The 25,766-nt window shown below is 43.2% G+C and overlaps 1 protein-coding gene and 1 long non-coding RNA gene across 3 annotated transcripts in view; one reads left to right on the top strand and one right to left on the bottom strand.

The window, feature by feature from the left end:
* Positions 1 to 22,587, bottom strand: part of LOC112982209 (cadherin-6) — a 110,365-nt gene extending 87,778 nt beyond the window's left edge. The window contains exons 1-2 of one of the 2 annotated variants that reach the window (XM_064506885.1): positions 22,459 to 22,587; positions 22,126 to 22,340 (exon numbers count right to left, since the gene is read on the bottom strand). The gene's annotated coding sequence lies outside the window, so the exon portion shown is untranslated. Of the gene's footprint in view, positions 1 to 22,125; positions 22,375 to 22,458 lie in introns of those variants that run through there. The other variant, XM_064506884.1, reaches the window with a different exon arrangement.
* An 89-nt stretch (positions 22,588 to 22,676) lies between these two features.
* On the top strand, positions 22,677 to 25,412 carry LOC112982210 (uncharacterized). Its single transcript, XR_003258922.2, has 2 exons — positions 22,677 to 23,359; positions 24,934 to 25,412. It is a non-coding gene; the product is annotated as an uncharacterized LOC112982210 (long non-coding RNA).
* Positions 25,413 to 25,766: the final 354 nt, after the last annotated feature.

The following is a 25,766-nucleotide window of genomic DNA, read 5'->3' as shown; positions in this document are numbered from 1 at the left end:
CTCTGCCATAAGACACCAAGGCCAATTAACAATTTCCAATTAAGTAGCCTAAAACAAAATAGTGTGCGGCCAGAAACAGCAGCTAAGTAGTTATGACTGGATTCGAGAACGAGGAAAGACTAACCCTTGATGCAGAGGTAAATAACTTCCAAAACATAAAACTGCTATGCCATGAAAAGGCAACAATTGGATGAAAGAATTAAAAGAGCAAATAATGTTCACAATTTACCTTATTGAAATCTAGGGTTCTCTTCAAATCCTAGTTGTCAAGTGTGAAACTTTGTTTGTCTAGATGAATATCAGACTGCATAATTTTGCTACACAAACCAGCAGAGCAAATCCCTGCTCCTCTGCCACATTGCAAAGTTCAGGCTTTCTTGTGGGATTTCCGTACAGAACAGAGATAGTGAGGGAAGTGTATTTGTTTTTTTCCCTTTGAATGACTCAAAATTAACTAATCAGTTCTGTCACAAGGTTGTGGGTATGGAAGTTTTATTAATCCAGATGGTTTACATTATAGTTTGTTTTATGTTTTCAGCATCTAAACCGTTGGCATTGGAGTTGGACGTTTATATCGCACCGTATGAATAGGGAAGTGAGTTTAAATTTCCCTGAAATGGATGAGGTAATGTTTATGGATTCATAACCTGACTGCTGCTTGTGCTGTTGTTTGCTCTTCGGGATTGGGTTAACAGTCTGACTGCCATGGTGACTCTCTGGAAACCTAGACAAGTAGAGCAGCACGTTAGCAACTGAAAAAGACATTTACTGTTAGATTACGGGATACTGCATAATGCGGTGGAAATTTTGGAAGGAATCCTGCAATCCCAAAGGTTGCATTTATTTTCACTTTGGAGATTTATGATCACAATTTTCCTCCACTTTGTGGAGATACCGCAGGTAAACTGTCTGACTCATGGCCATAGCGGGGAGAAAAAGTGCATTGCAGCCTCACAGACAGAGCCTGATGAAAATCTTAGCTCTTCTGATAGTTTTGGGTGCAGACAAAGCAAGCTCGGAGTGGCTTTCCATATGACAAATGTTTTCCTAGGAGCTTAAGATGAAAATATGCATCAATGGTTATTCTTCAGCTGCCATTTTTCACAATTCAGACAACTTCAAGTTTTCTGTGATGTAAAGATATCTTAAAGAGACCTAGAAAGGTGTAGTTTTCAAGCTGCATCGTAACAATTGATTAAATCTTCCTTAAACCTTTCTGAATGATAAGCAAAATCCTATGAGTGGCTACACATGTGAGCAATTGAGACTATTAGTGTCCCTGAAGATATATATCCGTGCAAAAGTATGTGCAAGACTGGGCTCATCCGCCCTAACTTGGGACCACCGGAGCTAATTTTAATTTTTTTTTAAATCAAAACTGTTCTTTGTCAAATACTCTGATAGCTTTGTCTTGTTTTAAAAAGCAGCAGCACATTTAATTGTAATTCAGCGTGGATTTTTTTTCGGCAGTCTGGCGATGCAAGAGCTTTGCCTTGAACTAGCATTCAGGCTGCACAGCCCTCGAGAGCTGCCTCGCTCTCTCACTGCCACGCTGCTCAGACCCTCTCACAAAGTGCCCCGCGATGCTCGCTGCCTTCCAGCCGCACGCTTTGGCTGTACCCCTTGCAAGGGCAGGCCTCCCTGGCTGCGCAGCTGAGGGCACAGCGGAGGGCCCCGTGCTGGCCAAGGGGCTGACGGCCGCCCCACCGCACTGGCACCGTGCTGCCCCTCGCGAACGCGTCCCGCTGGCAGGCGGACCGCAGCCGCCAGGGCTGCCGGGGCTGCCATCGGGGGTGGCGTCTCTGCCGGGTGTTGTGCGGGCCCCTCGCAGCGGTACCAGTGAGCTCTGGGAGCTCCGGTGCCGCGCCGAACCCTCCACGCAGACCTGCTTATCACCTTGGTATCTGAATCAACAGTGCTGCTATCAAACACCGCCTGGAAGAGACATCTGCTATTTCAGTGTGCTATTCCAGATGAAAGAGATTGAGTACATGAGACACAAACACTTTCCCTTATATAGTCAGTATTTTTAAGCAGTTTATCTATTTATTAACAAGAGAGTTTTAAAACATTTTGCTGGAGCTGGCATTCTTTAATTATAATATTCACACTGCTGAATGTACAGTCACGCCAGCCCACTGGGAAAGAACACACAGCTCCAATCTGTTTCTTTCTCTGTATTTTTTTAACTTGATTGTATTTTTCCATTCATAATTATTTTTTTGTTTGCTTCTCACATTTCTTTTTAAATGTGTGTGGTTTTTTTCCTCTTACTCTGTCGTTCCACTTGAAAACACCAGGATTAGCATGCAGATGTTTTTTTGATCAGAGATTTTTTTTTAATCATTTCCATTTTCCACAGCGTATTTGGGTAGCTGAGCTTTTTTCTTTTGGTTTGTTTGTTTGTTCCTGCCTTGTCTTGGGTTTTCTTTCCTGACAAATGTATTGCTCTAGTCTTCTGAATATAAACAACTTCTGTTTGCTATTGTTTTCTTAAGACAGTGTTTTAGAAATTTAAGTATTTCTTTTAGTTAAATAAATCATGTGCTATGCTAAGTATGTCAGTAGCCTAATATTTCCCATGTTTTTAGTGCTTCACTAACCACAAAGACTTCAGATAAAGTGTTATTATTTTAGAAGTGTTTTGTAAAAAAATGGATAACAAGTTTTCAGCATATCTGTTATAAAATTGTGCTGTGATAGCTTTAGAAATGCTTGTAGAATTCTCCTGTTATAGGATTTGCTGAACCTCGAATTGGTAGGGGAGGAAAAAAGTATTATTTCTTGGTAATAAGAAGGGGCCAAATTTATATTTATTTATTTATTTAAAAAGAATAACCCCCTCTTTAAATAGGCACCAACGGGAATTTTGGCTACCTTGTAATTTGCAGGCTAACTTTCACAAGAGTTGGATTATACTCAGTTATTAGAAAGATGAGAGAAGAAAAAGATATTTTGCAGCTTAGCTTAGGAAAACTGCCATCAAATGCCGCTTAAGCACAGACCAGGAGATCCAATACAAACCGAGCTGTTGCCATTCTTCAATCTGGCAATGTCTACCTTCATTAAATCTAAATTAAAAACACGGAAGAAGTTCATAACTGCCCTCTCTCTTGCATTAGAAGAAGTAATCAATGGATGTTACAAGGCTGGTGCTTCACTATAAATTTTTAATGTCAAGAAACTAAAGCTGGGGTGGGGGGGTTGTTCCATAACCCTGAATATTGCCAGTAACTAGGGTTTCTACTACTGCCCTTTATTAGATACATATTTTTAAAAGAATTTCTATGCCTTGTAGAGTACTTGTGGAGAGGGAAGCTCCCCTGTATGCCATTCCTCCCAAGGACAAGCAATGTAAGATCACTTCAGTAGAAAAAGCCCTTCAATGATGTGGGCTGGGTAAACTCAGAAACGCTGTGAACTTCAGTTGTATTGGAGCCTGGCCAAATCGGCAGAACATCCTGCTCATTTCCAAAGTTCGTTAAGTGTCTAGAGCGTAGTTGGTTAGTAGCTCCCTCTCAGCCAGAGTGACCTAGTCTTTGGTGGGCGATCGTAATTCTCTTTAAAATAGAACGAAGGGTCACCATGTCCAAGCACCCCCAAGCAGCAGCTCTGCGGCAGCCCCACTGAGTCTGAGGAAAGGTCAGTTCAGTAGAGAGGAAGAATGTAACCTAAACAATTACTTTGGCTTAGTCCCTTAGACAGTTTTTGCCACCAACTCTCTTATGCAGTAGTCATAATTCCTAAAAAGGGTTATTGTCCAAATTAAAAAAAACAACCGGATGTTGAAATGTGAATCATCCTTTGAAAGTTATTCTACAAATAAGTAAGCGCAAAAGTCCACAGATGTTGCTTTTTTCTTTTCTTTATTGTTAGACAACTCACAAAAAATGGGAAAACTTTTTGAGTAAGTTTTTAAGACAAACTGTCTTTTCCCCCAGAAGAGAAAGCAGATAATCTGTTACCCATAGCTATAATCAGGATAATATTACAAAGCTGCTTTTTCCCTGCAATCTTTTTTTTTTTTTTGCTAAAGTGATTAATTTTTGTGACATCGCATACTTCAGGGAGCAAACACAAGATGACTCTACTACAGCACTAGGAGCAGGGCAGCAAGGAGCGGCTTTTTCTCCCTTTTGCTCTGCAATATGCAACAGAAAATGCCTTAGCTGTTAGTCAGCTTTCTTTAAACGTGTGGCAGTTATAAAGAGTTTTCCAAGCCCTTCTTCTGTGTCCTGTCATGAACAGACAAAGCACAGGATTTGCTGTAGCCCCACGGTCCCCTTGCACCGATATAGCTGAAGCAAAGGCAATATGGGCAAGGTAAAAACCTCTCCAAGAAAAGAGCAGGTGTTTGTGGGGAGGTCTAGATGTGTGCCACTTCTGATGAGGGACCTGGGCGTGTGAAGCTACAGAGAGATTATCCTAAAGCAGCCTCCTTCCATCTTGTAATCTAGTGATCTCCTATCCCAGCACAGCAGTTTATTACAGTAAGAACACAATTTAGCCTCTCTCTGAACACACTGTTATTACTGAACGTAGCATAATTAGTTCCTGCTTGAGAAGCACTTGGACATGAAGGAACACTGTAAGTGCTAAGTGTTACAGTCATTATCATTCACCTTTTCTTGATGCTTTCCCATTTTGCTTAGCAGCTTGTGCCCATGGAATCGGCATGCTTTTAGCAAGACTGTACAAGAATGAGCCAGGGAGACCATACAGACAGAGAGGCTGAGTCCTGAAATCTGTCTTGCCCCAGAAAGCTGAGAGAGGTTTGCTGGTAACGTAGTATGCTACTACTTAATAAGGAATTAATAAACTGTTGCAGTTAATTTAACTATGTTGCCAATCCCAACTGTCCAAAAAATCATGAGTTGGACTGACTTAAAAATAATTGTTAGTTTATTTTTTTCCTGTTGGTAGAGTTCATGTTTTCAAGGCTTTCTCCACGTGTAAGAGTGAAATTTTACTTTTTTTAGTGAAAATTAAAAGCCTTGTATAATAATATCTCTACAGGAACAGGTCAGGAAAACAAATACTAAGAGCTGACAATAAGGAATGAAGTATGCAGTGGATTTGGAAAAGAAACAAACACCACCAAAAATGAAAATATAAAGCCCTGATTTATTGTTACCACTGGCATAAATTGAGAACAATTCCACCAAAATCTATAGGTAAAATCCAAACCTCCCAAACTCTTAGAAGTCCTTTGAAAATGTTACCAGGATCTTCTAGAGAAGATCAAGGAGCTCATGTAAATAAGAACAAAGGTAGGCCCTGTCATTTGACCAGGCAGAGAAAAAAGGACTGTGGCTTCAGCTGCTGCATATTTCATGCAATTATTGGACACGTTTTTGCTTTCTTTTTTTTTCGTCAGAGGAATATTGATTTGGCTGTCTGATGAGCTGAAATTTAAGGTTGAGCTTTAGGTCTGGTTTAGAATATAGTGGAAGAAGCAAGTGTCTGCATGAGGTGGACAACTATATGCATTTTAGATGCATATATATCTATTCATGTGAGGACAAAATCCATTCTATTTATGAATGTAGGCCATATGGTCTCTTTCTGTGAGCCTGTGCTTCTATAAGGGTATATATTTACAAAAACCAAATACTTAAGAGAATCTTCAGACTCAAGTGTTTGATTCTGTAGACTTAAAGTGAGTCATCACTCTGCCTTTATGAAGATACTTCTCCACTGTAATTCTGCCAGTGATCTTCTGTGGGGTATAAAGACCTCAGAAAGTAGTGATACTATACACTTGATTAAAAAAAAAAAAAATTGAACTCAGCATAAGTAAGGATTACTCATGAAAGGAAGGACACCAGTACTTAAACCTTTAGTTATTCAGTTCCTGTCAATATCTGGTCTCGAATCAGTGGTTGCAAAACTGTGAATGTATTTTACTCCCCTCTTTCCTCTTCCCCCTCCATCCCAGGAAATATTGCAAGTCCAATTTCTATGATTTAAAAACTTGGTCTGAATGCTTCAGATATTCAGTGCAGATCTTTCACTGCATGGCTAGAGAATGTGAAAAGTGAATTCCACCCTGAGGTAAGAATCTCCCTATCTGTAGTCCTCTCCACACGTGAGAAAACACAGCTTCTTTGAATAACTCAGTATGTTGTTCAGGGCCCCAGACGTTCATGAATCCTTCCCTTTCCTGCATCCATTGCAAACCAGCTGCTCTGGGATCAGCATTTCTTTTTAAAAATATCTCTGTACCGATGCAATGCTTCTGCAGTGTAGAGACTGACAGCTGCAGAAGCTGAAGACCTCTATTTGTCCACAGAACAGATAAAGTAAAAGCAGGGGCAGTGGGACTTTCTTCAGCCAGCCTTCCCAAGGAGTCTCAAGCCTGTTTTGCAGGGAGTGCGCCTGGGTGCAGGACAGCAGCACAGTGCCCCAAGCCCCTTCTGCAGCTGCTCCATGGGCAAGTGCCATCGAAGGTGCCAACGGATGATGCTATTAATACAACTCCCCCTGCACAAACACATTATTTTTTTTTCTCTATCAGAGGCAATGAAAACGCTTGTTTTGCTCACATAGTCCTCTGAAGAGCTATTAGGTGATCCTAATGGTGCTTTTGACTGTTGGCATCTGTTCTATCTGGGGCTTGAGCACGGGCCTTGAAGGCAGTACTCTTTCAAAACCTCTTTGTTTGCCAGTCCCCTGAGGTATAGCAGCTATGTTGGTATCAACATACTGAAAGATGTGTGATACCAGCCAGCAAGCCAGGTGCTCTCAATGGCAGAGTAACAGTTTATTGAGACAGGCATTTGAGGGTGAGCCATGAAGTAATGATGCAAAATTTCTCTTGCAAGACCTTTTAAACACTCTTGCTGAATTACCCTTTTAAAATAACACTACTTAAAAGCTTTTGGAGAATGTTCTCTTCTGTTCCCACATATCCCTCCCCCAGAGGCATTTACCAGTTGACAGCGTTGTGGGGAAAAGATAAATGCTGAGTCTCTCTTTCTGCTCGAAAAAAGAGAGAATTTTAAAGGCTGCTAGAAGGAAATAAAATCATATTCCTTAGAAATACTTTTAACAGAGGTTTTCTCAACAAGCACCATTCTACATGTCTTTCCCTGACAATCCTGTATATTTTTTTTTCCTGTGCCAGTGACCTGAATGGTAACAGAGTAGCATGAGACAGGCTGGTGTCACACACTACTCGTCCTGAGCAGAAGTCAGGTCAAAATGCCCACTCCTGCATCACTTTTAAGTTTTTTCATCCAGAGGGAAAAAAACAAAAAACAAAACATAGACATCCAAAATGTCCTATATGAGATGGTACTACATTCTTTCCCCTCTTTGCTTCTGGGTTTCAAAAAGATCCTTTTTGCTGGACTTAGGGTTCAGCCTCCTGTTTTTTGTGGAGTGGCCACGCTTCTGACTTTGCATGAAAAAGAGCGATAGCTGAGAGAGCAAAGCTGAGTGTTTATATTAGTATGTGAGTTGTGTCCACGGCCAAGTAGTTAGAAGTGCAGAGGGCTTGCAGTTGGTAGGTATGCATCCAGCTCTACACACCAGACAACAACCAGAAACTTTGGCATCCTTTCAGTCAGGCAGAAACAATGCACAGGCCAAATGTTCCCAAGCTTCCTCTACTTTGCCATCACAGGGCCAGTTCATCGGCTGGTAGAAATGAATATAGTTCCTAAAGTTACCAGAGTTACACACGGATTTACTCCAATTAAGGACTTGGCCCAGATGCCTTTTTTTTTAATGCATTAGCAGATGGCAGATACGCACTGAACACAGCCAGACTACTGTTTTTTGAGGGCAGTGGCTGTTTGCAATGCTAATTTGGGGTTTTATGCTTGCGGAAGCTAACCTGGAGGGACACATTTCAGAGCTGGGTTGAAACAGCAGAAAGACTCATGCTGCAAAGTTCAGAGCTAGGTATCAGCATCCCATTTAAAGCTGGGGTATTTGGATGCAGGGTTGGGTGTCTGCGCGTTCTGAGGAGACTCAGAAAATAAGGAAGGAGATGATGTTAAGCGATCACCTACTTCATGTTTTTCCCTCATTCATTCCTGTGAAGATGAGGTCACTTGCATGATGTGGACCCCAGTCCAGTCTCCAAAACCCTTCATCATGTGAAGGTATTTGACTCTACGGTATGGATTCAGACCAGCTGACACTCCATTGTAGCTCATATCCACACACTCGCTTGGAAATAATGTCCACATGAGAAAGTTTAAGTGTGCTGGTGTGTGGTGGAACTTCATTAGTAATCAGCACCCAAAGGTAGAGGTTTAGAGATGTACGTAAAACAGGTATTCCCAGATTTTTTCATCTACCAGTTCTGCAGACCATGCCTGTATCTGCAAACTATGATGTGGTTTTGCAGCCTCATGTAGAACAAAGTCAACATTTTCCACAAAATTCTGCTATCCTTGCCGCAAGAAGCAACCGGGGATAACCATAAAATACCTAGAGACTGGGGTTTGAACATCTTGGTATCTGGTTCAGAGCGCGCACTGCATAGCAATGAAATATAGTTTTGAATGCTTCCGAGTGTGATGATTAACAAAACAAGCCACAGGCCATTCTTCTGGCGTGAGGTCTATCCACAAAGACAGCGGAGGGATGTGTGTGTAACGGAGGGCAGAATTTATCTTGAAGAGCACTAAAGGCACATATTATGGCCTCCAGTGACCTCCAGCAGCTTCCAGAGCATGCTTTGTACCTCACTTCTTATTTTCTAGTTGTGTCTGTTCCTTTCATTATTTTGGGCCTGATGCCATTTGTTCCTCCACGTAAGATATTCTCCTGCATTACTACCGCTCTTATATTTTTTCATTTCTGATTCATTTAAGAGAAACAAGAAGCCATCTTTGTGAGTGAAAAATCACATCGACCTCACTTGAAAATTCTGTACACCAAAGACTTTAAAATCACTCCAGTGACTACAGAATAAATCATAATATAGTAAGCATTCAGCTATTTTTTTAGTAAGTATGCTTTAATTGGACAAAAGCATGTTTGACATGTTTAATTTGCACGTCTATTACAGAGTAGGACTCACTTAACCACTCTGTTCTAATATGATTTGCTGCAAAGTTAGCCGCATTTTGGTCAAATAATCATACAACCAAGACTGATTTCTCTGAACATATTTGCCAGCTGGGACTCTATTAGAGCACTACTTCACACAATTAGGACCTGTGGGCACTAATGCAATACAAATAAATAATAATATGTTGTTGTAGAATAGTTTGGATAAATAATTCATTCTACAGCTTAAGTATGAACTATTTGCTTGTGCTGTTGTTTCTTGCGTCGCTGGCCGCAGAAGTCTCATGGTATTGCTTCTGCTCTCTGGCTACATGGCTGAGGATATTTTAATGGGAGAGTGAGCAGAGAGCGGGGAGCTGACTGTTCACAATACCTGGACATGTCCACTGTTGATAATTTATTTATGCATTTTCTTCTGCTTTTTTTTTAACCTCCCTGGAAGTCAATGGAATAATATCCATTTTTCCTCTTTTGACTGAGAATGTGACTAGATAAAATTTCAGTCAGAACTGAAGAATGAGTTAGAAACCTTGAGTGTTGCTAATCTTCAGTCTAAGGAACTTACTTCTCACAGATACTCTTCAGTCCTTGATTCAGCAGAATATTTTGAGCATTTGCTTAAATGCCACTGACAGTGATGGGACAGAAGCACATGCTGAATGCAGGCCCCACAAGAAAATATTCTGACTTCAGTTCTCAGAGTTCCCATAACAGCAGATCCTTGAAATGTGAATACAGCCCAAGCAAGGGAACTAAACTAAAATTTAGTTTATCACACTCTGAAAAGCCAGGAATAGGAGAAATCTTCCTTTGAGTGTGTTAATGTTCATTTTTGCTTTGAATAACCAGCAATTTTCAGATTGTGGCTTTTAAAACTTAAAAGCCCTTGAATCCAAGACAAAAACTAAGTTGTTGATTAGAAGAAAAAACAGAGAGGTGTTAAGAGTTCAAGTAAAGCAATGAAGATGCTTAAATATCGGCACTTCTTTTGAGCCTTTTAGTGTCTTATTGACTAGGGAAGCTCAAGAAGACAAAAATAATGTCTCCCTTCCTGTGAGTCAGTGAAACGCATAGTCCCTAGTTAGCAATCTTTTCCCTTAGCTCTACAGGTTATGACCACCCCATCTAACCCTTGGTAAAATAAGTGCTAAGTCCACGGAAGTGTGGATCGGAAATGGAAGCACAAAGGAAAGAACATACATTTTTCTGAACCAGCTGAACTTGGAGAATACAAGGCAAGGGGGGCATTAGGTCAATTTGAGAATAGAAAGATAGCAGAAGAGGCCATTGCTGTTATTTTCTGTTTGATCATTGAAAAAAACAAAAAGCTTGCCAGAAGTGGAATAAATTCCATTCTGTCCCACCAAAGAGCAGGTCTTTGGCCTGTTCTGGACTTGTGAAACTGAGCAAAGTTTGGACAACAGATTTATTGGTTTCTGCCCCCCTCCCCTTTCCACCTGGTAGCACGTGCCTCCTTGGGTTTCCTCTGTAAGAGCAGCAAGCTGCAGCTCCTGCCCTGTCCCTTCCCAGAACACAGCTCCCCGCCTCCCCTCCAAGCAGAGGCTGCCCAGCAGCGAGCTAGTAAGCAGGGCTGGGAGGCTTATAGCAGAACAGCACTGAGACAGAGATGTGACTAGCTGCACAAAGTAAATGTTAAAGGAGACTTCCTCTCTGGGAAGGTGTGTCAAGCAAGCCTTAGTCATGAATATCTGGATTTCATTCTCTAAAGTAATGTTAGCTGAACAACAGGCAGTTATTAGTCTTGCAGACCGCAGCTCAATTCTGCCAGGTGCCATCACCGTCCATCCCAGCAGACTTCAGAAGCCGTGAAAAGCAACTGAGACCGGCAGGGGACCAAAGCTGTCATTCTGCAAGATCAAGCCCATCTCATGATGCAAGACGCCAGTTTTTCCCCCAACCTGTGTGAGGGGATTAGGTACTGAAAGATACTACAACAAACTGGTGCTCGCGGTGTTCGCATAAGCAGTATTTCTGAGGCAGCAATAGTAATAATAAAAATAATAAATAATGAACATGTAAACCTGGGTAGGGTCTCTCTCAGATGCAAATTAAGATTTAAATATAAAAATGATAGGTTTCTGCTAATCTTTCTCAGGAAGTCATAAATTGTTAATCAGACCCTAGGCGGTGTTGTTTAATACCAACTTTAATAAAATAGCTGCCTGAAGCAGAAAGACAGTTGGGATCCTGACTCTAAAACTTTGGTAGCCTTATCCACATTTTTGTAGCCTGAGGCTCTTACACTACCATTGATACCAACTCCTTTGAAATATGCTCATTTTTTAGGCTGCTAAATTATTAAACACCTTATTAGTAGAAAGATTAGATGGAAGAAAAGTCATCTCTGTATGAAGGAAAATGGATTGGAAAAGGAAGAAAAAGTTGAGGGAATATTTACCTAAAAGACACAGCTCTGTTGTTGATATACAGAGGTAATCCATAATCCATAATTCATTTAAGAAACGAACCCCTCAAATTACATCACAATGCCTGACAAACTGCGACTGTTGAGCTATCCTGCAATAAATCACACAGAGTCATTCCTGTCACAGTAAAACTGCGTTGAGGCTAAAAAAGCAATGTCACCACAAGCTTATTCCCCGTTTTTCCATAGGACTCATCTATCTCAGGCAGTGTCTCACATTCCCATCGCATGTCTCGTGGGGGCAGCCAAAGGTCCCCGGGACGGGGTAACCCCAAAAGCCACCAAATTCAAAGTTCTGATGACTGGGAGGAAGGTGAAAGGAAGAAGCAGGGGAAATGCTTTTTCCTTATTATCCCTTCATAGTGCTTGCAGTCAGGTGAGCTGAAAAGCAAAAAAGCAGCAGTCATTTCCTTAAGTGCAATGCCTTTCACTTTCTGTCCGGAGCAGCTTGTTAGCATGCTAATTGTTTGGTTTAATATGCAATACAAAGCACACTTACTGCTTTGAAGTGCTTATTCATGATGTCATGGATATTAGTGTATATTTCTTAATTACACAACAGGACAATCTTTCCCCCCTTCGACTTACACTTTCTGTTGCTCCGATTGGTTTTTCTAACTAGCCAGAATAATCATTTTGCCACACAGAAGCAGATAAGGAAAAAAAAATGTAAACAATTTTAAAAGCCATTTTAATTTAATAACAAATTGGGAGCTGTACTTTGTGTTAAATTAGCACTGCAAGCCTCATATCAATTCAAGGCAAGGTTCCTTGTTCGTTACTGCTTAATTAATCAGTCCTGTTTCCATCTAAATGAAAAGTTTTCTCTCTCCCTATCATCTCTAATATCTCATTTCAGGCAGCCCATCAAGTTAATCTTGCTTATATTAGCAACTTATTTCTAATGGCTCAGCTCAGTTATTTACAATAATTCATCCTATCCCAGCTTGCAGCTGAATCTTGCTTGGCCTGTTTGCACCGTCTGTACAGTAGAAGTCAATGGCGTACCAGTAAGTGCAGAGCAAGCACATTTGGCTCTGTGATGCACTGTGTGAAGACAAAGACCTATTTCTAAAAAAATGATGTCTGCTGAAATTTTGTTTCCTGATGTATCTTGTCTTCCTGGAGGCAACATGGGTAGAGTTGGTCACAGGATTGTTATCTCCTAAAACCACAGATAAGCATGTAACAGCACAATGGAAAAAGAGAAATGGATAAATGAAGGAGAAGAAACGAAGTCAGGTGGTGCCGGAAAAGCATGTCCTGATTACCCTACTTTCCCTTATAAGGCACATCCCATAAATAAAGCTGGAATAAACATGAGTTCTGCACTACCGTTACCTGTGTATATAAACAATGTCACCTTCAAAAGAAATGCAGATGGCCGTTCAAGCACTGGCTAGCTGAATGCCTCCTCTGTGTACTCACCCTACTGTTCACAGAGCCGAAAGCTGCTGCTGATGCCACGATATAGTACTTTCTATCGCAGTAGCACCCAAATACACTGTTTGGGACTTGAAGAGTGTGCCAGTCCTCTGGCCTTTTGGGTTGTACTGACCTGGCCGCAGTCAAACCCTTCCTGAATCTGTGGTCTCCGACAGCAAGCTAGTCTACGTCCTGAGTATTCCTAAGTTCACGCTCAAGAAGTAAGTTTTCTGGTTGTCTTGTGCTGCTCAGATGTTTCCCATGTCAAGAGGCATGTTGTTAATTCCTCCTCCCTCTTCAGATGGCACCGCAGATTAACCACTCAGTCCTGTTCTGACCCTTAGCTTTGAGAGGTAACAAATACTTGCTCGAGTGAGGACTAGAAACTAAATCTGCATGTGAAGTGCCTATCTCAGGTGGAAGGCTGCTTTTAATGCCAGTCTAACCAAACTTAAAAACATCAGTAAAAAACACAAAATATGCTTAATATTAAATGACCCATTCCAACTGCAGAAAAGCTGCTTCTGAGAAACTCTACTACTTTTGCTCAGCCAGGATTCAGGATAGTATTTCATCCGGAAAAAAGGATCTGCAGTATATTTTAACCTCCTAGATCTGTGACAACCAGCTTCTGACCTCACATTTACCAGCCTGGTTGAAATTACAACCTGTTGGTAAGGAAAACTCTATGATACCTTCAAGTGAGTGTGATATCAAGTAGCTTCAAGATATCTGACAAATGGATTACAGTAAATTAATAAGGAACCATTTTAGAAATCTGTCAAAAGACAGCCTAAAATGTTAAAATATGATAATACAATTTCATTTAATAATAATATAAATTCTGTGCAGAGAGAAGGGGAAGCATGGATTTTTTAAAGAGAAAAAAATCTTTCCTGCAAATCAGAGTAGACACTTATGTTTCTGATGGGAGACACTGCTCTGAAAAGCACTGAATTTCAAAGCTGCTTGAGATTAGATTGTCTGTGGAATTTTGCTGTTGCCTATAAATATTAATAAATAAGATACATACACTGGGCCAGCATTTTTCCTCAGATGCGTATACGCTGCTTCCTCTTAAGTATAGAGGACCTTAAGACACAGGCAACTGAAGGAAGAATTTGACCTAAGAATTGCCTTTTAGTTATAAAGCACAGCAACACTTACACAAAAGGAAGACTCCCCTGCTATATTCAGGCAGAGCCAGACAATAAGGTGCAATTTACTCCAATATTCTGCATGCAGTCTGCAACTGCCCTGACCACAGACAGCAGAAGCGCAGCAGAGAATCCAAGTCCATGCTGTACAAATGAGCCAGGGACATATCACCGAAGGGGATCCAGTGGGAAATAGTGATTATTCTTACTCAGTTGTTCCCATCCGTACTTTTCCTAGTCTCCTATTCAGGGGCATCAAATATACAAAGTCTTGGAGGTCACAGTTTGGTCACCATGGAAATAATTGCAAAGCTGTAAACAGTGCATTGCAAGATCCTGATATCTTGGTTCAGGAAGGCACTTCAGTATGCAGACAGTCTTGCGGACTGCAATGCAATTTATTGGTATGTTTAAAAGTGAACATGTGTTTAACAATTTGCTGGTTTGGGACCAGGTGTGATAAGGCAGAGAGAGAACATTGCTTTGTTTATAGCAGAAATAACTCGGTAATTATCAACAATGAGAACGGAAATAGAGTAGCAGGTCATTCATATTATTTAGACTTAAATGGAGTTTAGATGAAATACAGAGTTTCATAAAACTCGTTGGCACAGCATGGATTGCTTAAAGGGATGTGGCTGGTGGACTTAAAAGTTGCTTCTGCATCTTTTTCCCTTTCAGCAGTGACAGCTAAATTGAGCACCAATTTCACAAAAGGAATTTGCTCCCTGAAAGGGATTCTAACTCTATATATTCCTGTTCTGTGATCTCCCAGAGCACTCTTCACACTGTGAAAATGAGGAAATAGGCTCTCTTGAATTCTTACAGTGGTCGATCAGTTTGTAAGGCCAGGTCCAATAGCATTAGGGCATAGTAGGCTGCACACAGCTCAGAGCCTGGTAGTATCTGGATCTAACCCAGCCCCATACCTTGCAAATTTAATGTGTCTTTTCATGTGTCTTGTTCTACCTTTTCTTCTATTTATTTATATTAAGATCGATACCTATGCAAGAGGCATTGGTGCATACCACATCCTTGTTCAAGTAACTTTTTTTTGACTCGGCTTCCTATCTATACAACAGGAATACCATTCCTTAGATATTTACAAAGCAGGGGTGCTTTGAAATGACTTTGTACAGGCACAGGGGTGAAAAAGAGAGCACGGTGTGACCTGTGGCTGCCCCAAACCATGGGCAGCAGCATGCAGAAAAAGCAGCCTTTTACAGGACTGTTTTATCCCCTTCTCTGCCACAGGCATAAGTAGGTGGGACTGGACACAGCAGGGAATGGTAAAGAACCTCTCACTGTGGTCAGTCCAGCTGGCCTAATACAGAGAGGAAGGTCACCTCCGCCTTGCTTAGGGAGAGCTCAGACTACTTTCCTCCAGGAGTAAAACGCTCAGTCTCGTCCTGGACTGCTCTGGAGCTAATCCACTTCCCCCTTTTCCTCTAGAATCAGAACACTAGTGAACAAACAAGCAAAAAACATCCAGAAAATCCTTTGGGGAGAGTGTCAAGGCAGCTGCAAGGAGTCCTTGAGAAAAAATAATTGGCTTTCTTTTGGATGAAAGAAGAGACCCAAATTTGATTTTTTTGCCATCCATTCTTTGATCAGCTCCAACAACTCGAGTGAGCAGCAGAGGCAGGAGGGTTCACTGCAAGCTGCACTCACTGTGCATCCAGGTTCAGCATTCCCGCTGTGCCACAGACTCCTTGTGTGACTTTGGGCAAATCACTCGGCTCCTTTGTGAGCCCTTCCCCCCCGCTGCAAAACAAGGCCAGTTATACTGGCCAGTCTCACAGGGGCACTGGGTGGTAGGTCTGTTTAGAGACTGTGGAGTACGTCAATACCTTCAGGGTGAAGGGCACATGCAGGTAAACTCAGCCTTGTCCCTTGCTTGGAGCAAGACTACCAAATGTCCATACAGCACCTTACAGTGCTAAAATGTTATTTTTGCGGTGTGATACTATAAGCGACTTCATTTTCCTTTTGTCTATGAAGCTTTTTTCAAATAATGAATATCAGGCTAATGACATCCTAAAGTTGCAAACCACCAGGCACTCGAAGAGAATCAATTCAGTGAGGAAACAGATTTCACCTGAATGCTCAGGGCAAAACTACAAGCAACTGTGCTTTCAATTATTATTTTTGCTAATGTATTGGAGTAGGGGGGATGAGGGAGGAGGTCACACGGATATCTTTGAAGAGCCAAGTGAGAGCGCTCTCCCTGGGGTTAGAGCCTGGCCTCCGTCCTGCTGGGCATCAGCCCCCTGCTTCAGGCCCACAGGCACAGGCAGTTCTCCCACCATCAGACGGCCTCAAATGAGGAACAGATTTGGATCCCTGCAACGTTCGAGGATGCAAAGCAGAGCTGCCATCAGAGATAAACATTTTCTTTGTGTCTGGTCTTACCCTTCACACCAAAGCAGAGCTACATGCTAATGATCATGTTGATTAAGCAGCCTTTGTGGTTATAGGAGCTATTAACTGACAATTGCAATGCAGCAGTTAGGGAGTAGGCAGCTCTGTCTTACACCTGGACAAGCATGCACCTGCAATACCTGGGGAACTCTGCTAGTATTTAATTTCTGTGCTAATTTTCAATTCCCACTGACCCTTCTCCTAGGTTCTCCTGTTCTGGTCCTGTGATTAGATGCAGAAGTGGGAACGCAGGAGAGATTCGCTACCTATTATCTCGCAGGCAGCTGTAAACATTACGGCAAGATAATGGAATTAGGTTAGCTGAGAGGAATTAAGGGATCCAGATAGTACAGGACCTATCTCATTCATAAAGTGCTCTCTTCTGTGTGTTGCGGTGTGTCATTATGGAAGAGCTGGGGCGATATGATGGGTATTTAGGTTGCAAATCAAATCAAATAGTCACATTATGGCTAAAGTTAAGCATTTTCTGAATATATATATATATGTATATGTATATGTATGTAAATGACTCTGTGTGTGTGTATGTATGCATGTATATCCTGGCAAGACAGGCTAATTAATCCATAAAATATTTGCCCACCATATCAGAGTAAAGCCATTACTGAACAGGTTACTTAAAACACAGCAAGGCTGACACCATTTCCACCTGTGAGCAGGTGGAAATGTATCTGCTCCTTGTGTGTGTGCTTGGCAGAGAGGAGAGTATGGAGAGTGTGTCTTGGGGCTGGGTATGAAGAAAGATAATGCAGTATCAGTGTAGTTGTGCATGTTTCATCCCAGCGCTATCAAGTGTTCTGGCACCATCACAGTTAAGCAGTCACTTCTTTGCTTAAAACTTCTTTTTTGCGGTCCAGCACCATAACTCATGAAGGACACTGCACTAGGTGTGCCTTTCCCCCGCTGGCAGGGGTTGCCAGGGCCTCCACCAGAAGGACGCAGTCTCTCTTCCCCCTCAGCATTGCCCCTTGCAGCTGTGAGGGAGGCTGCATGCACCGAGGGGAAAGCTGTCCTTTCCCGACTGCTTCGAAGGAGGAAAACACGTAAGAGAAGCGGGCAGCTCCACGAGACAGGACAGACTGACCAGTAACTTTCATTAACACCACTCTAGGCAGTCCTAAACCATAGCTATTGTAATCTCCTTAGGGAATGCTCCTGTTAACAAACACAAGCATAAATACAAATATTCATGGTATTTGTTTGAGCCTTTCAATGCCAAGTGCAAAGCAAGGAAAATAAATAAAGCAAAAGACAATGTTGGCAACCAGCCACACCTCGAGTAAATACAGGAGATGGTCATGGATGCAAGGAGGGATAAGGCTGCCTGATCTGGCAGAGGGGGGAAAGGGGGGAGTCACTGATGGGGTGATCAGGATGAAATGGCTCAGCAGTGCCCTAGAGAAGCCTGGGAACCCAAGACTGGATGGACTCCCAGATATCGGACAGTCATTAAGGAAGGCTGAGGGAGAAGCTTTTAGGATGAGACTTACAAAAAGAAGAACCCAAATGGATGTGAGGACCCAAACTTTCAAAATGCTTTTACCTAGCACTTACTCCGCCTAGTCCTACTGCAGTGTCACTCCCAGGACCGCCTGGAGAGGGTGGCGTCTTCTGCCCCTTCCCTAGTGAGCACAACGCTGCTGGTGTTTGCCATGGATTATGCATTCTGCAAGGGTGATTTTAAAACTCAAACAGGGACTAATAATCTGTCCTGTACCTTTTGTTAAGTAAATAAAGGCAGGTAACAGCTGGGTTTAATCACGCTAGCCCTCCAGCACCACCACCTCTTTTCCTCCTAAATAAAGCATGAGGTGGCACAATATCTCTCTCCTCCTAGAAAGCCTAATTTATCCAGACCCTTTGGAAAGGGCTGCCATGACTAAGCAAGTAGCTCGAGCAAACCAGCTCCTACTGGGTTTTATCTCAATCAGAACGTAATTAAACTTTAGAACCAGTGTTTATAAGGCAAGTTGAATTCTGCACAGAGTCAGCAAAAGAGACTGGGTCCTGCAGCGCACAGAGCTATTCATTCTATGTGCAGGATCAGGGACTTGCTTTAAAGGTTTCTGTTTGAAAGGACCTGAATTTAGCCCTTAAATGCCAGTGAACATAATCACAGTTAAGTTTACCATCTTTGTTTCTGAGAGTTGTGAACCCAAGCGATTATTTCAAGAAGGAAAAAGAAAAGGAAAAGGAAAAGAAAAAAAAGAAAAAAGACTCCGAATGATTCAGAGCCCTTGAAGGAATCAGGACAGTTACTGTAGCTAACCATGTCTTTAAGGGGTTAATCAAGAAGTCTCCCTTGCACCCAGCTTCCAAGGCACTGTTCCTCCATGGCATTTCTCACATGCTTATGATAATCAAAAGATACTGAAAACCAATTCTACTTTATTCTGGTGTAATTGCAATAGATCCACTAGAGGAACTGCAACCATTATGCAACATGAGGCGCCACCACAGTGGGGCCTGCTGCTTCCAATGGATTCCACCAACTTGTTTTTATAGATTTCAGCTACCTTTCATTTTAGTAATTAGCCACCATTTCCAATGAGATCCATAAGCAATTTCCTGCCCATCTTGAGCTATAATGCTACAAGATTACACTGGCAACTGAGCACAGTTTGAAAGTATTCAACAAAGGGCAGATGGCACGCGAAAAAGTCAGGCACACTACAAGTTAGGAAGTCAAGCAAAAGCTGGAAACCACCATTTCATTTAACCACAGGTAAAGGTCATAAATCAGCTCGACCACTACAAAGCGCGCTGGCATCCACTGGAAAACCCACTAGCGATTCCTTCTGGAGCCAAAAATATTGTGGGAGTCTATTAATGAGAAGCAAACTGAAGTGCTGAAGTCTTTTCAGTCAAAGCACAAGTAACGCAGCCGACGCAAGGCGATGGTGGACTCAGGGGACAATTTGCCCCACGGGACCTGATGCGCCCTTCGGTAAAACGCTGTCCGCAGCGGGACGGTGCTCTGGAGGAACCCCGGCTGGTTCAGAGGACAGGCACACTCAGGGCTCCCAGCAAGTTTACATTACTGTTGAGCTCTTCAGCAGAAAGGGGGGAGGAAAAAAAGCCCCAAACCATTTTTTTTAATGCGGGTGTTTTGCTTTCAAGGAAGTCTCTCAACTAAATATTTTTGAAACAGCAGATGGCAAAACGCAAACTTTATGAAAGGGAAGGCTGCCTTGAGCGGCAGGTTACTGCTTGCATGGGAGAGCTGTGCAAGGGATGGGGGCGGGGCGAGGAAGCAGAAGTTAAGATGCATATTTCTAGCTGAACAGCTTGGTTGGAAAATGATGGCCATGTGTATAAATGTAATCTTTGGAGTGCTAGCATGGAGCTATGTAAGAGCTGTGAACTGCTGTGAAAGCTAAAATACCTAGAGGGACTAATAAATCCCTGTGGGGACCCCAGTTTACCAGGTCCTTAAATGGCTGCAAAGGATAATTGCAGAGAACTACGGCAGGACTGAATCAATTGCCATTTTCCCTGAAAAAAAATGTATTGCTGCCTCTGACTATGTTATTCTGAAAAGACTGTCTGCTTTCCCTCCCCCTCCCCCCCAAAAACGTCAACCAAGCCACTAGAAATACGTCCAGAAAGATTATGGTGCAGCTGAAAGCCAGAAGCTTATGAGATTATATATTTACCGGTGCTGTGTCAGATAACATCTGAGAGGAGAGGAAAAAGGGATTCAGCCCTGCAGTGTTTATTAGCATGTTTGGGCTGCTTAAAGGAGCTATCCAATTGTGGCTTTGCTGCCAGGCCTCTAAAACTGTATAAATCCATGATAAAGGAATCTACTTGATCTTGATCACAAGCCTCCAAGCCCTACCAGGCTCTCCTGTGACATGCAAACTTACTGCTTTTAAACAGGAATTAGGAAAAAGAAATGAATAGAGATGCACTGTTACCCATAGCATTATATTGCTCAGGAACAGATGTTAATCAATTTTATGGAATGCTTTAAGTAATATGCAAGCACTTCTGCACAGAACTGATTGCATAATAGAGATCTCAGCCCAGCAAATACATGAGATAAGCCTTTATCTTGACTAGGAAAGTTATATCTACTTTGATTAAAACCAAGGAGGACTGCACATTCAAGCAATTTTATTCCTTTGGAATTACATTATTTCTAGGGTGCTGGTACATATGGTCATATGACAAAAAGGAATGGAAATAACCTTGCTCTCAATCGTACTGTTTTCCCTGCGCATGTGTTCGCACACACAGCCCATGAAGTACCCGTGTGAGTGTGTGTACTGCCCGCACAGCTTCCCGAGTGGGCAGCAGCAACCATGCTCCCTTTTCCACCTGCACTGGGAGAACTGTACATTTGGGGAAAGGACCGACCTCACACCCAGCATGTAATTTTTGCTACGCAGTCTCCCCATGCGGTGCTAACGAAACTTTAAATCCCACATGTCACACACAAACACAAGGAAGAAGGTGCCTCATCTGCGCTGTATAAAAGTAGCAGCTGTGCCATTGTGCTGGGAGTAAGTCTGATCATTAAACTTCTTGATCCTTGAATGTCATCAGGAGTTACTTAGGTGACCATCCACTTGCACTTAAAAGTACTGCATTTAACTCTCCATAAAATATGGATTTTATTGCAGCAGTGACAAGACTTCTTTCCACAGCCACTGACCTCTACCACTACTGCTTATCTCTTGACTCAACCTCCTGCCTAAGAACACACACATATATATAGTATATATATGTATTGTGTATTGCTCTGTGTGTGTGTGTAGGTGTTATATACATGTGAATATATAAATAGTTCAATCTATTTGACATACAGACAAAGTGTGTTACCAGTTCCTTAGAAACATTTACAACAACCAAATTCAGTGCTTTCTTTCTGTAATTATCCAACTTCTCTCCTGTAAAATGACTGTACGCCCACCCCCTTTCTTCCACCACCTCCATCGCTCCCCAGCCCATGCCTTTATCGAATAAAGGATTTCAGATTTGTCAATGCCTGTAATATCCCCAGATCTGCCCCCTCTGCCTGACTTTCCTGTCGCCAAGGGAGCGCCTCATTTCAGCTGTGCTCCACATCCAGCTCTGCACTTTGCTGGGGATTTTGCTTGTGAGCCGCAGGGTTTTGCCCTGTATCCTTTTCGTGGCAACTACATAGTGTCAAGAAGCCAAGACAGGGGTTTTTTGAAGGGGTGCTGGTGTTTTGTTGCTGTTACTTTATAGGTATTTACTCCGCTCCTCCGTTTCCCGTATTATTTTCGCTCCCTGCCGAGCACACGCAGCCCCCCGGCTCCCTCCACCTTTCCCGCGCCCAGGCGCCCCGCTGCTCGCACTCTCCGCGGGCAGCGCCGCAGCCCTGCGCCGCTCTCCCGCGGCCGCTACCCCCAACCCGCCGGCGCGGCGCTCCCGGCGCGCTGCAGAGCCCCCGGCGCGGAGCTCCCGGCGCGGAGCCTTGCGGGGCTCCCTGTGCGGAGCGGCGCGAAGCCCCCAGCACGCCCCCTGCCAACTTTGCAAATGAGTGCTCGGCGCCCCCCCGCCCCCCTTTTAATTAGCATTTCCAGTAAAACGCAGCAAATGGAAAGGGAAGGCGCCAGATGGAAGTTGCTCCGCCAGAAGTGCGAAGCCGCAGCCCCTTACCGGCAAGCAGCGACGAGAGGCCCAGTGCCCAGTGCGGCTCCGCGGCGCGGCGGGCAGCGCGGGCGCTGCGCTGCTTCGCTGCCTCCTGTCTCCAGCGCTCAACCTGCTCGCCTCTCACTGGGGCTCCCGCGCTGCCAGCATCACTTTTTAACTCCAGCATGCAGGCAGCCGAAGCCGAGGGGGCTGTCTATCTGATTGGTTTCCATTCAGTGCTCCTGATTAATAAAAAAAAAAAAAAAAAAAGAGAGAGAGGGAGGAAAAAAAAGAAAAATCCCGTAACTCCTCCCTCCCTGCCTGCCTCCCTGACACCCCTCCTCCCTCCCCCGCACGCACTCCTGGCGCTGGCGCTGCGGCTGCCGGAGCTGCGGCACTGGGGACGGCCGCGGGCGCGCAGCGGGCCCCGCCGGGAGGGCCGGGGTTTGCGAGTGACTGCGGTGGGAGGGCAGAGGGGGAGGGCTGCGCTGCGGACCCCCGCCCGCCCCCAGAGCCGCTCCGCGCTGGAGGTGGAAGGCAGCCAGCTTCTTTCTAAGCGGGTGGCAGTGATGGTAAAAGCAAAATAAAATTCGGGGGAGGGGGGAAAAAAAGGAGGGAGAGGCATGCTCTTCTGTCCATAACTATGTGCTTGTGCTGTGGGAGTTTTTCATCCTCGGATCTTTTTAAGTCCTTCTCTTGACACCAGAGATGCCTGGCTGGTCTTTTTCCACTCTTCCTGGGAACTTCCTGGACTGGAGGAATCAAGAATTTCAGTGAATTATTAATGGGGATGACACTCCGTGGGGGTGATCACATGTGGCGGTTTCTGTGTGAATGGGAAGCAGCGGAGGAGATTTTTCCAGGTGCCTCTCTTTGCTCCGGCCCCCTCTTCCCAGAAGGCTCCCGACTCAGTAGGTTATGACTAATCTTAATGCTGAAAGAACTGAAATCTCACCTTTTGCCGGGGGACACAGGGAGCACCTCTGCACCCTGACCCCATGCATCCTGTAGCCTTCTGTATGTGTGTGCACAATGTTCATTTTGTAAGTTGCTCAGCACCGAAAATTCTTGTAATTGCCTTAGGGCAATCCTGAGCTTCAGCACAGCTCCCACCCCACCCCCTCACAATCAGCCTAGTCTTAAACAAGGCTTTGGAGGGTTTAATCTAAATATTAAATGACAAGATGGAAATTACCTGCCAGTTTATTATTTACCTGACAACAGTCTACTCCAACTGCACAGAGACCCCTTAAGATTCATGGTAAGTGTTGCAAGAAGTGAAGCCTTCTGCCATTTGCCTCTGAAGATTTCTCTATGGTCTTATGTTTGACCTTTATGATGTATTCTTTTCCCTGCTAGCCAGTTTTAAGCTTGCCTTTTTCTTTTTTTTTCCTTTTCTTCCCATCCTCTTACCCACCTCACACAATTTCTGCTTGCTGTATGTCTTAAGGATAGCTCTGTATTGGCTGTAAGCCACCTTTGTGTCCTCCTGTTTCTGGACTATTTCAGCTTTTAGTATATTTTAGATCCTATGAGCACCAGAAGTTCAGGTAACTATCTTGCCGCTTGTGCTGTCCTGTTGGTCTCACAGCTTTCTGCAATTTTTACAGTACTGCAGCACCGTCTCCACAGCATAGCCGTTATCCCTGAAATTGTGACTTGGCTCCTTAAGGCAGCCTTCAAGCTGTTCCCTACAGTCACTGTGTTGGCAGAGTCTTCCTCAGTGCAAACTGGGACTTTTGAGGACTCTGTATGATACATACAAAAGCCAGAGCAGTGTGAAGAGGCTGTGTGTTTGTGAACTCTGCTTATGCAAATCACCCCAAAAGCCACTGAGGCACCACTGAACTCATTCAGCCATTTTAGTCTTTCCGCAGAGCTGACATTTTTCAGCATGCAGATCATTTTGATTGCTCTTCTTTGAACTTCCTCTAGTTCCCATATTATTTTACTGGCAATGACAGGTCCAGAGCTCAGTGCAGTATTTGCGGAGTATTCCCACGAGAGCCTTCTGGACACAGGCTACCTCGCCTGTATGACGGGACGCATTTGCAGCCTTTCTTTTCCCTGCCATACTGCATTGTCGATACGCGATTTACTGCCCACTCTGCCCCTGAGGCCTCCTTGGGCATTATTCCTTCCTGCATGTCTCATTCTGGTTAGCTTTCATATGGCTGCTGTAGGGTTTTGTGGGTTGGTTTTTGTTTTTTTTTTTGGTATTATTTCCTCAGACAAAATAGGTTTATTTATGTCCAAGATGGACTTCTGTATTTGTGTCAAAAAGTGAGTAGTGGTACAGTAACAGCAGTTACTGTTGTGTTCTCCAAAGCATGTGCTTGAGATTTTTGTCTTCTCATTAATTATATGAATTTGTGGTTGACAGCTCTAAGTTCATGGTTGTGTGAAGAAGACTCCTGTTTTCATTTCATTCTGTGGGACCTTGTCAAGGTGATGTCCTTCCTCCTCAATGCTCTTCTTTTGACAGCCATAATGATATTAGAAGTCCCAGACTAGGTCAGGTCATTAGCCTATGAAGTGTCCTGTACCTGGCACATTAGCTGAGGGAAATGTTCAGGTAGACTTGTGAAAATTACTCAAAATCAGCCTTGGTTGAAATTAACTGCCCTGTCATGAGGTTCTGAGTTTAAGAAGATTCAAAGAGAAACTGAATGTTTATGAGTCTAGTGGTCAGAGTTGTTATAGTTAATGCTTTGAAAAAGAAGACTGGAAAGGAGATAAAACTTCATTTTTCAGCACTTGAAGTAATCTAATATTTGGAAATCAGGATGAATACTGTATGTAAAACACACTTTCTTACATATATCATATTTGTAGGTCTTCTGTCTCCTTCTGAAGCAACTGTTCCTCCATGGACAGACACAGCACTGGATTAGCTGGAACGAGGATCCAGTGTGGCAACTTCTGTTTCTACAGTCCCTGTGGAATGCCTAAATTCTGCAGTCTGAGACCAAAATGTCTGCGAATCTCAGCCATTAGCGCAAAAAGAAAATAGAGCATGAACTAGGAATATATGTTATTGTTCTCTAAGCTATCCAGGAGATATCCCATTCTGAAAGCAATGAAAGATGTGTTTTCGGGATTTAAGGACTATTTCAAGAAATGCCCTGAAGCTGGTGAAAGGCCAGCTCTGCTTCACTACTCACTGCAGTATCTATGAAATGATCTGAAGTTCTCCCTTTGTGAATCCTTGCATGAACCAGACTCTTCAGAGTTCTCACAGCCCTGTTTATTTTCCAAAAATGTGGAGGGACTGTATTCTGAATTTATAAAGGCATAACCTCGATCTAACTGAATTTTCCTCACTCTTTTTTTTTTTTTTTTTTTTTTGGGGGGTGGGGTGGGGAGGAAGACAGAAATCATTCCAAAAAAGGGTACAACTTCACTGCTACATAACAGAAGGGAAGAAATTTATGTTGAACATTGTAGGGAATCAGCTGGTGCCCAGAATTTTGCGGCAGAATAAATCATTAGCTTGTTGCATCACTATGGATGCTATGCTTGGCCACCACCCAAGTCTTTAAAAATCCACAGTTTAACACTTAGGACCTTCTGTGATGATGGGTTCCACAGGTAAACTGTATACAGCGCAAATATGTCTTTTTTTGTTTGCTTGCTTTACATTTGCTTCTTTTTAATTTCAGTGCCAC

The sequence above is a fragment of the Dromaius novaehollandiae genome, chromosome 2, assembly GCF_036370855.1.
Source record: "Dromaius novaehollandiae isolate bDroNov1 chromosome 2, bDroNov1.hap1, whole genome shotgun sequence".
NCBI lineage: Eukaryota > Metazoa > Chordata > Aves > Casuariiformes > Dromaiidae > Dromaius > Dromaius novaehollandiae.
The sequence above is the reverse complement of the archived record's forward strand: the minus strand, read 5'-3'. Positions and strand labels throughout refer to the sequence as shown.